Genomic DNA, 11,331 nt, shown 5'->3' on the forward strand with positions numbered 1-11,331 from the left:
CATTCTGAATCCTTTTGTTTGGGATATGTGAGGGAACATGGGTTACAGACAAACGCAGACAGGACAACCTGGCCATAACACAGCTCTTCACAGGAAGCTACAAAATTTCCATCTCACAATTTTCCCAGTGTTCTCTTGCTTTCTACAGTTAATTTCCAAAGCACACCATTCTTTGGGACAGAATGTGCTCTGAGGCCTTCTGTGCCTGTGCTGAGGAATTCCACACCTTCAGGAGGAAGTGTGTGCAACTTCTCCAGGGTCTCCACAGCAGCTATGAGTTCTGCATGGCTCCTGCCATCAGACCCCAGCACTTGTGGCCAGCAGCTCATGGACAGTGCCTACCTTTACCAATGAGCTGGCACGAAAAAGCTGAGTGCACTGCCTGGCCAGAACCAGATCTCTACCTTAGTACTCTTTTATCCAAGTGTTCTCCCATGGGATCTCACAGAAAGCACTGACAGGAAGGACTTCACTGTAACTGTGATGGACCAGAATGCCACCCTCTCCTCCAGGTAAATGATAGCCATGTGTGATATTTTAGATCTCAATTCCCACACAGAGGAAGAATGTGAGTCCCAAGAGGATAGCTTTGCCTCTGGCTCCCCATCCCAATCTTCAGTCTCAATGATGGGAGAAAGTAACCCTCCAGCCCAAAGATTTCACCTCCTTAAACTAATTGTCATGCCACTTATAGAAGTCTCTTAAAAGTGTGGCTGGATAAAAGTCAGGGTTCTACAACTGGTAGGCTGTCAGGAGTGGGGAATTGGGTGCAGTAACCTAACCGCCTATAAAAACCAAGCTTTCTGGAGACATAGTAGTGATGACAGAGACTGAAACAAGATAAAAGACACATGTAAGTTTTGGAATCTTTAGACATGATGACCTGCCTAAGAGCAAACTTCCAAAGAAAGGAGAGGCACTATTTCAAAGACAAAGGGGAGGGTGAGGGAAGACCACATGCCAAGGGAATTCTGTAACCTCCTAGTGATCACTATGCATGCACACACCACACAAACACAAAGGAACACACAAACATCTGAGAGGACACGACATCACATGGTCACCACAAACCACTGAAGAGTACTATGAGTCTCCAAAGGTGATGCACTTGCCACTCAAGCAGAGCTATAGGAAACCCTGCCCCAATGCTGTAGGGCCCTTAGTGCTCAAGTGCACTCAAAGGAGAGAAGCATCTCACTCACCAGACACTGTCTTCTTCCTTCACTCTTTTTAAGTAGTGGAAATGGAGATATCCCTGGGATTGACACCTCCAAGCCAGACAATCTGTCAGCTGCAGAGTCCAGAGCTCTGCAATGCTTGCACACAGGATGTGCAGATGAAGACACCACCTGTCTTTGGGGACAGATCATTGACTGCTCCCATGCAAAGTGCTTCACAATTCATGACATTGCCTCCTGTTCCAAGCCTGGTAGAAACAGGGAAAAACAATATGTAGGAGATGACTGCTGAACCATGGATGCCTATGAAGGCCTATGAGTGAATTAAAGACAACCAAGATGCACCACTCTCCTCTTTAGCACAGCCCGGCATGCAGCAGCCCCTGAACTACACTGATGGAAGCCTAAGGCAGAAGCTAGCTTCTGATGATTCCATCTTGGGATGCACTAGCCTTGGTCTGGAAGAGCCAGGAACTCTGCAGAGTGTCATGGTGTCCAGCATTGATTTTGAAGACATGACTACACTTGTGTCAGACATTCACCTTCCCCAACTCTTAAACTCCCTCACTGACCTAGTCCAATTGGAAGATCCCATGGCAACACATTCCACAGACTTTAGAGTCTTCAGGAGTGATCAGGCCCAGGAAAGCTCCAGCAGCAACATCTTCATATTCAAAGAGGAAAATAAGAAAGCCTCTGATCTGCTGCATGGAGTTCCTCAGGCCAGAATCCAGTGCCAGATCCTGTTGGAGGGAGAAGATGCTTTTGGCATTGCTATGGCCAGTGAAGGGGCTATTGACAACATGGTCAAGCACCTAGATGGCACAGCTCAGAAATCTGCACACAGCAGGCCCACGATATCTAGGGCACAGGGCCAAGACAAGACCAAGACAACCAGAGGGAAAAAAAAACAAGAAAACTGGGGGGCTAAAGCCATCTTGTCCCAGAGTGAATGTAGAAGACAAGCTCAGCATCCCCAAGACCAAGAAGAGGAGGAATCCACTTGAGCTCAGCCAAGTCAGCTTTAAAAAGCCTCACACTCACCTCGGCATGCACATGCTGGAGGCCGTGCAGGTCTTTCACCCACTGGGAAAGAAGAGTGACAAGAAAATGGGCATCTCCCCCTCCCAGGCTCTGCTAAACTTGAGCAGCAACAATGATCCCAGCACAGGCCCAGCCACCACATCACTGCTGGATGTGCCATGTGATGGCCGAGGGCCTGCTAAAACCCTGGGCAATGCTTAGAGACCAGTGAGCAGTGCTCACAAGGAGAATCCATCTCTGTCCCTGTGTGAGCTGCTCCCACCTGGGAAGATCAAGCTGGTATCTCTGCCTTTCCCAGACCTGGTCAAGCCTCAAGCCAGCCTGCTTTCCAGAAAGCTTCTGACCCTGGCTTTATGCAAGCCCACTGCAGCTTATGCTGTGAGGCCACATTCCCACTTGGCTCAGTCTCCCACACTCAAGCCATCCCAACCAGCTGCTGCCAGCATATCTGTGACGGCCTCTGACAAGACAGCTGTGCCGACTGCCACCAGTGCCACACAAACTAATGTGACACACAGCTTCCATTCTTGCATGAGACCTCAGTCAGCTGTCCCTGGGCCTGCCCCCTATGAGTATCATCTCATTCTTCACTGCAAAGGTAGCTTGTGTCTGCTGCTAGGAACAAGGTTCCATCACCTCCCAAACCTCAAACCCAATATCTGCTGCAAGACACCATCTGCCACCCAATTCCATGAAGGGAAGTCAACATTCCAGGACCAGTCATCTCACAGCCCATCACAGCACAGCAGAGGCCAGAGAGGTAGGCCATGAAGAAGTGGGCTCAACGGGAGTGACAGAATGTTGCCAAGTGCACCTCTCAGGACAAACTGGGTGTTTTCCTTCACAGCAAGAAGGAAATGGAAATTGCTTGATATTATGGCTATGCATTGTATGTGCTGCCCAAGCCTTTGGAATACATCGCTATTCATCATCCACAAGGTGAGATATATGTACAGACACACGGGTATGTCTGATGTTTAAAGACTCTGATGAATATGTACATGCATAGGTACATATGTAGGTATGTAGACTAATGTGTACATGTCTGGATTTATATACAAATGCAAAGATATTTTCTATGCTTGTAAATATTTGAATACACTAAATTTGACAGTAGAAACTTAAATCAGTTATTTCATCCATGAACATATATAGAGGGTTTTAATGTTTTCCTCAAAGTAAGAAAAGATGTTACATAAATACATTATATGCGTGAAATCACTGCAACCACTTAATGTCAAAAACATTAGCTAAAATCAATAGTGGTGATAAAATTATTCCCTTGAATTTTTATTTTCATTACACTGGTTACGAAACATGGTATTGTTCCCCAAGAGTATGCAATATAGTGACCACACTCCTACTTTTACCATATTTCCTCCCATTTTGAAGCTCTCACTCCACCCCTTTCATCATTAGTAGTCTGGGGCAGTGATCTTCCTCAATTTCATGAAATGAAATACAGGATTCCAGGTGCATATAGTCAAACCCCTGGCTTGAAGTGAACATACCCATGGTTGACTCTTGCTGAGATGGGTTTAGTTTGATTAGTATGTTTACCTCAAGTTGTATCCAGTTTTAAAAGCATCCACTTAATATTTTAACCTATTTTATGCCTGTATCTCTGTGTGTGGTATGTGTGTGTATAGTTTTGTGTGTGTGGTTGTGTGTGATTCCCATGGATTCCTGTGTAACAAATATGTGGTGTGCCCATGGAGGACTGAAAAGGGCACCAATTATCTGGATTCTGTAATTTACTGACATCGAAAGCCACCATGAGGTCCTCTGACTTCAGCCTGGGGACTACAAGAAGAGTACGTGTCTTATCTGCTGAACCATCTTATCAAACACCAGTTGTATCTGCACACTACAAACAACACAATTTGATTTTCACTATGGCCGTAAGGACTCCACATTCTATGTACTTCACGTGTTCTTCCCACTTGACAATGCTGTTGGACACCATGCTTGGTTCACTAATGTTCTGCACACAGTGCTGCAATCAGCTGATGGACAAGTACCACTTTAATATATTGAATTTTGGCAAAGTGTACATGAACTATGTGGTAGGGCAGGTTTTGTCTTTTGGAGGACCCTCCATACTGGTATCCAAACAGGCTGGAATCCTTTCCATACCCAGCACAGAATATAAGGCAGCATTCCAGTTGGATAACTCCATCAGCGTTGTTTCCCATTTAATTTCTTGGTTGTCTTGGCTGGCACCTCCTGGAGGTTCAGTATGTACTTCTTTCATGCCTCCTGGACTCACTCTCCATTTTCTGCAAATCTGTGAGGACCGTCTTTTTCTTGCTCCTTTAGTAGGTGGGTTGACTTCTTTCTCATTTTTTTGAATTGAAAATAATTCATATGTTTATTCTCTGGCTGAGAAATCAATTACAAAGATTCATCCAGTTATCTAAGACATACCCTCATGAAACTCCTTCTTTTCCTGGCAATGAACTCTTTCCTTCCCTGAGAGAATATTTGACAAATACTGCCAGGATTTCTGGAGTGGTTGGTGTTTTCCTCCATTAAGGCCAGTCCCTAAACCTTCAAATCTGCTATGCTAGGATCTAACACTTTCAGAGTTTGTTACACACTGTCCTCTGAGGCATTTGGCATTGACATTTTATAGCATCAAACAAGGGAAGAATCTTCTTATTGATTTACTTGCTCTTATTTTCTTTACTGATATTCTGTAACCTACTATATTGCATCAGGCTGGCCTAGAACTCACATTAATATGCCTCTGCCTCTGCCTCTGCCTGTAAGTCTGTCTCAAGGTTGCTGGGACTAAACGAATGCTGCACCAATATGGTCGAATCTGTTTCTTCCTGAGCATGTGAATATCCAAGTTTCCAAGCATAATTTGATGAAGAGGTCTTATGAGAGTCAAAGTGTCATTTGGTACATACCTAAAATTCAAGCAGAATTAACTGCATGTGCATAGAATTGGGCCTCACATCAGATACTTTTTCTTTTGTTGTGAAAAATCTGAGGCTCAAGCTGAGATCATAGGAAAGCTGTCCACACTGCTGTAGGGACCTAAGTGCAGAAGTGCACTGACAAGAGGGGAGCATCTCACTTACCAGACCCTGCCTTCTTCCGCCAATCTTTTTCAGTGCTGAAAATGGATGGACACTTCTGGCCAGATAATCCTTGTGCTGCAGGGAAGCACTCCACAAATCCTGCACCCAGGATGCCCAGATGAGGACAACACCTGTCTATGGGGAGAGATCATGAACTCACACCATCCCCAGTCCTTCAGAATTCCCGGCCTTGATTCTAGCTGCAAGCCTGGAATAGAGAATAACAGCTTGGATGAGATGAAAGCCTCTGGATGACTATGAGGGCACAAACGAAAACCCAAGAACAATAAGTCCTCCATTTATCACAACCAAACATGCAGCATTCCCTACACTACACTATAGCTAGTTGCATAACAGAGAAATTCTTTTTCACAGTGCCACCTTGGGAAGTAGCAGCATCACTTAAGATATTCCTACTTCAAGTAAGTTTCTGGAGGTGGATGGAGTCAGTACTATGTCACTGTACCTCAAATTTTCACAGATTTTTCACAGATTCCTGCTTGGAAATATACATGGGGATCCATGAGGCAAAGTTTACTGTTCATTGTTATGAGAAGGAAAAAAAATTAGGATTTCAGTTTCATAAAAAGGATTTTTAAGTAAGTAAAATATATCCTGACACATTTATAAAATCTCTCAATATATTTGTTGATTCTTTTCTGTGTATATTTGGTGTTATTTAACATTTTTCGATAACTACCCTTAACATTGTGACTATCAAACCTGTCATTATTATATAAGAATACCTCACCTGAAAACATTCTTTAACCATACAGTTTCTCAAGGCTGGGGAGATAGCTCAAGGGTTAAGAGCACTTCCTGGTTTTCCAAAGCCACCAGCACCCACATTGAGTGGCTCCAAACTACATGTAACTCAGGATCTAATGGAATACTGTTCTGGCCTCTATGGCAACACACACACACACACACACACACACACACACACACACACACACACACTTACTTTTAAAAATCTTTTTCTAAAAAAACATTCTGGGTCTCATCTGTGAGGTAATTTTCCTAAGAGATGCCTAGGAATCAGAAATTTCGAAACCTTTAATTTACTTTTATAGACAGGATTTTAATGTGTATGCTAAGAGAGCCTCAAACTCTTTATCTTTCTGGCCCAGCTATCTGAGTTCTGGGATTATAGGTATGCACTCTAACACCCATGTGATAAATTTAATTTACCATGTAAATCAGCAAATCATTTTCTCAGTCCATCCATATCAAATATTTCACTGAGTACTTTGCTATAATAAATAATAATCACAAAAATTCTAATAGGTGTCTCTCTTCATGCATGTTTTCTGATGATGATAAAATGGGGGCTCCTCTTTCCTACAGGGCAAATATTTTAGTAAGCACTGTCTCTCTGGGAAACTCATCACCCTACTGTAATCTGAGAATGACAGGATACACTGACAGAAAAGCAAAGGTACACTAGATATTTGAAAAAGGGTTCATTAAGAGATTCCCAATTACTGGGCTAGAGACCTGACTCAGCAGCTAAGAGCACCTGCTATTCTTCTTGAGGAAAAGGGTTCAACACACATTGAACACATAAGGCTTCCAACCATCAATGCAAGTCCAGTTCCAAATAATCTGGCGCCCTCTTCTGGCTTCATCAGGAACCAGCCACACATACAGTGCACATACTTACATGCACTCATAACACTAAAATAATCGAGCCAGATTTGCCCCCCGCCCAGAGTGCAGAGGTGAGCTGCTTCAGCCCCTACCCTGGGCCAAACTTCTGCCTGTCCACTCTGGGAAATCCCACCCCTGGGTTCGACAGGCAGATTGAATAGGCCCCTAAGAATGAAGTGACCCTGACTCTGCTGAGATCGCTGGGCTATTCCAGCCCCCAAACAGTGCAAAGGCAGATTTAATTGGCCCCTGAGGACCAACCAATCAACCCAGAGTCTGCTGACAGCTGTGCCCTAGTCCTGCTCTCACCCACCTGGAGACCTAGTAACTCAGACCTGCCTACACCCACCTTGAGACCCATCAGAGTATTGGAGTCAAATGCACCCACCAGAAGAGAACCCCAGACCCATACACACTAGGAAAGGAAGAGACACCACCTGTACCCACTGGAAGAAGAGATGGGAAGACGACAATATAAGCACACATCCAACAACAGGAAAACCAGTATGACACCCCCAGAGTCTAGGGTCTCTACACCAGCAAGACCCGAAAATACAATTAAACAGGTGAAGGAAACAGTTCAGGACCTGAAAACTGAAATAGAGACAATAAAGAAAACATAAGCTGAGGGAATGCTGGAAGTGGAAAAGCTGAGTAAACAATCAGGAACCACAGAGGCAAGCATAACAAACAGAATAGAAGAGAAGGAAGGCAAAATCTCAGACACTGAAGATAAACTAGAGGAAATCAATTCAGCAAGCAAAGAATGTATTAATTCCAACAAATCCTAAACACAAAATATCCAGGAAATATGGGACAACATGGAAAGACCAAACCTAAGGATAATAGGTATAGAAGGAGAAGAAACCCAACTCAAAGTTGCAGAAACCATATTCAACAAAATCATAGAAGAAAACTTTCCCAACCCAGAGAAGGACATGCCAATAAAAGTACAAGAAGCCTACAGAACACCAAATAGAGTGGATCACAAAAGAAAGTCCCATCATGACATAATAATTAAAACACAAAACATACAGAATAAACAAAGAATATTAATAGCAGCAAAGGAAAAAGGCCAAGTAACATATAAAGGCAAACCTATCAGAAGTAGACAGGACTTCTGAATGGAAACTCTGAAAGCCAGAAGGAACTGGATAGATATTCTACCAACTCTGAGAGAATACAGATGCCAGCCCAGAATACTATACCCAGCAAAGATTTCGGTCACTATAAATGGAGAAAACAAGACATTCAACGGCAAAACCATATTTAAACAATATATAACCACTAATCCAGCCCTACAGAAAGTACTGGAAGGAAAACTACAACCTAAGGAAATTTACTACACACAAAAAAACATAGGCAATAGATAATCCCACTTTACCAAAACCCAAAAGAAAAAGCAGGGTAAATCCACATACAATACCACTACCAACACCAAATCAAAAACAAACAAGAATAAGCACTCAATGGTCCTTAATTTCCCTCAATATTAATGGTCTTAACTCGCCTATCAAAAGACACAGTCTAACAGAGTGGATACAGAGACAGAATCCTGCCTTCTGCTGCAAACAAGAAACACACATCAACTTCAAAACAGATATTACCTCAGAGTAAAGGGTTGGGATAAGATATTCCAATCAAATGGACCCAAGAAACGAGCTGGGCTAGCTACCCTATTATCTAGCAAGTTCGACTTCAACCTAAAATCAATCAAAAGAGATGAAGAAGGTCATTTCATATTCATCACAGGAAAACTCCATCAGGAAGAAGTCTCAATTCTAAACATCTATGCCCCAAATACAAAGGCACCAACATTCGTAAAAGAAACATTATTAAAACTCAAATCACAAACAGGACCTCACACAGTTATAATGGGAGACTTCAACACCCCACTCACACCACTGGACAGGACTACCAGACAGAAACTTAACAAAGAGACAAAGGAAATAACAGAAGTTATGACCCAATTGGGATTAACAGACATCTATACAATTTCCCATACATACACAAAAGAATATACCTTCTTTACAGCATCGCATGGAACCCTCTCAAAAACTGACCACATACTCAGCAACATAGTAAACCTCAACAGGTACAAAAATGGAATAAACCCCCTGTGTATTATCAGACCACCATGCTTTAAAGTTAGAATTCAAAACCAACACAAATTGTAGAAAACCTACCAACTCATGGAAATTGAACAACATGCAATTGCACCATTCCTGGGTAAAGGAAGAAATAAAGAAAGAAGGTAAATACTTTCTAGAATTCAATGAAAATAAAGACACAACATACCCAAACTTCTGGGACACTTTGGAAGCAGTACTAAGAGGAAAGTTCATAGCTCTAAGTGCTCACATGAAGAAACTAGAGAATAATCATACCAGAGACTTGACATCACAGCTTAAAGCTCTGAAACAAATGGGAGCAAATTCACCCCAGAGAAGTAGACAACAGGAAATAATCAAATTGAGGGCAGAAATCAATAAAGTTGAAACAACGAAAACAATCGAAAGAATCAATGTAACAAAGAGTTGGTTCTTCCAGAAAATCAACAAGATAGACAAAACTTTATCCAAACTAACCAAAAGGCAGAGAAACAGAGAGAGCATGCTAATTAACAAAATCAGATATGAAAAGGAGGACACTTAGGAAATCCAGAGAATCTTGAGGTCATACTTTGAAAACCTGTACTCCACAAAATTCAAAAATTTAAAGGAAATGTATAATTTTTTGGACAGATATCACTTACACAAAATTGAATCAAAAGAGATAGCCAACTTAAACAGGCCTATAACCTTTAAGTAAACAGAAGTCATCAAATGTCTCCCAACCAATAAAAGGCCAGGGACAGATGGCTTCAGTGCAGAATTTCACCATAAATTCAAATAAGAGCTAATACCAATACACCTCGAATTGTTTCACACAATAGAAGCAGACTGTTCATTGTCAAACTCTCTTTACAAGGCTACAATTACCTTGGTACCAAAGCCACACAAAGACACAACTAAGAAAATGAACTACAGACCAATATCCCCCATGAACATAGATGCAAAAATACTGAATAAAATACTAGCAAACTGAATCCAAGAACATTTAAAAAAAATCATCCACCATGATCAAGTAGGCTTCATCCCTGGGATGCAAGGTTGGTGTAACATTCAAAAATCTATCAAAGTAATCCACCATATAAACCAACTGAAGATTAAATACCACATGATCATCTCAATAGATTTTGAAAAAAGCCTTTGACAAATCCAACATCTGTTCATGATATATGATCTGGAGTGATCAGGAATAACAAGAACATACCTGAACACAATAAAAACAATATACAGTAAGCCAACAGCCAACATCAAACTAAGTGGAGAGAAACTCAAAGCTATTCCTCTAAAATCAGGAACAAGACAAAGCTGCCCACTCTCTCCATATCTATTCAATATTGTCCTTGAAGTTCTAGCTAGAGCAATAAAAGTAGACCAAGGAGATACAAATTGGAAAGGAAGAAGTCAAGCTTTCACTGTTTCCAGATGATATGATAGTCTACATGAGTGAACTGAAAAACTCTACCTGGGAACTCCTACAGCTGATAAACACCTTCAGGAACGTGGCAGGATACAAGGGGGCTGGCCTAGGCCTCATCCCAAAGAATATGACAGACATTGAAGAACCCCTATGGAAGGCCTTACCCTCCCTGGGGAGCAGAAAGGGTATGGGATAGGTAGGGTGTTAATTGGGGGGACAGGAGAGGAGGGGAGGGAGAGGGACCTGGGATTGACATGTAAAATAATTTTCTAATTAAAAAATTAAGCTGGACATTGTAGCATACAACTGTTATCCCAGGAATGGGGAGACTGGCAGGATGATCTCTGTGATGTTGAGTCATGTCTGGTCTACAAAGTGAATTCCAGGACAGCTAGGGCTGTTACACAGAGAAAGCTGTCTCAGAAAACCAGAAAAAAAACATTTAAAAAATAAAAAATAATTCTTTTAAAAAGAGATATTGCTAATAACCTGAAAGAGGCTGGCCTTTGCCTGTGTCACTATAACCACAGAAATCATGCTGCTTTTGAATCTACAACCCATAAAATGACTACCATATTTTCTCTTGTCTACCCAAAATCCCCAATCTCTGAAGCTCGAGAACAAAACTCAGGGCCTCAATGTACAAGTGTTCAGTCACTGAGATACACCTCTAGTCCACTGTTGTCTTATACTTATCTAAGTTCACAATTGTGAGGGAGGAATAGCTCAATGGTACAGAGCATGAGTTAGGTCCTTAGTTGATCCCAAGCACCAAAAATTAATTAACTTTCTAAAGAAAACCAACTGTTCATATATAATAATCCAATGTATGACATAGTAAC

The 11,331-nt window shown here is 41.9% G+C and overlaps 1 pseudogene; it reads left to right on the forward strand.

The window, feature by feature from the left end:
- Positions 1–1,549: 1,549 nt before the first annotated feature.
- LOC100751207 lies at positions 1,550–5,433 on the forward strand (annotated as a pseudogene).
- Positions 5,434–11,331: the final 5,898 nt, after the last annotated feature.

This window comes from Cricetulus griseus, chromosome 3 (assembly GCF_003668045.3).
Source record: "Cricetulus griseus strain 17A/GY chromosome 3, alternate assembly CriGri-PICRH-1.0, whole genome shotgun sequence".
In the NCBI taxonomy this organism is placed as follows: Eukaryota; Metazoa; Chordata; class Mammalia; order Rodentia; family Cricetidae; genus Cricetulus; species Cricetulus griseus.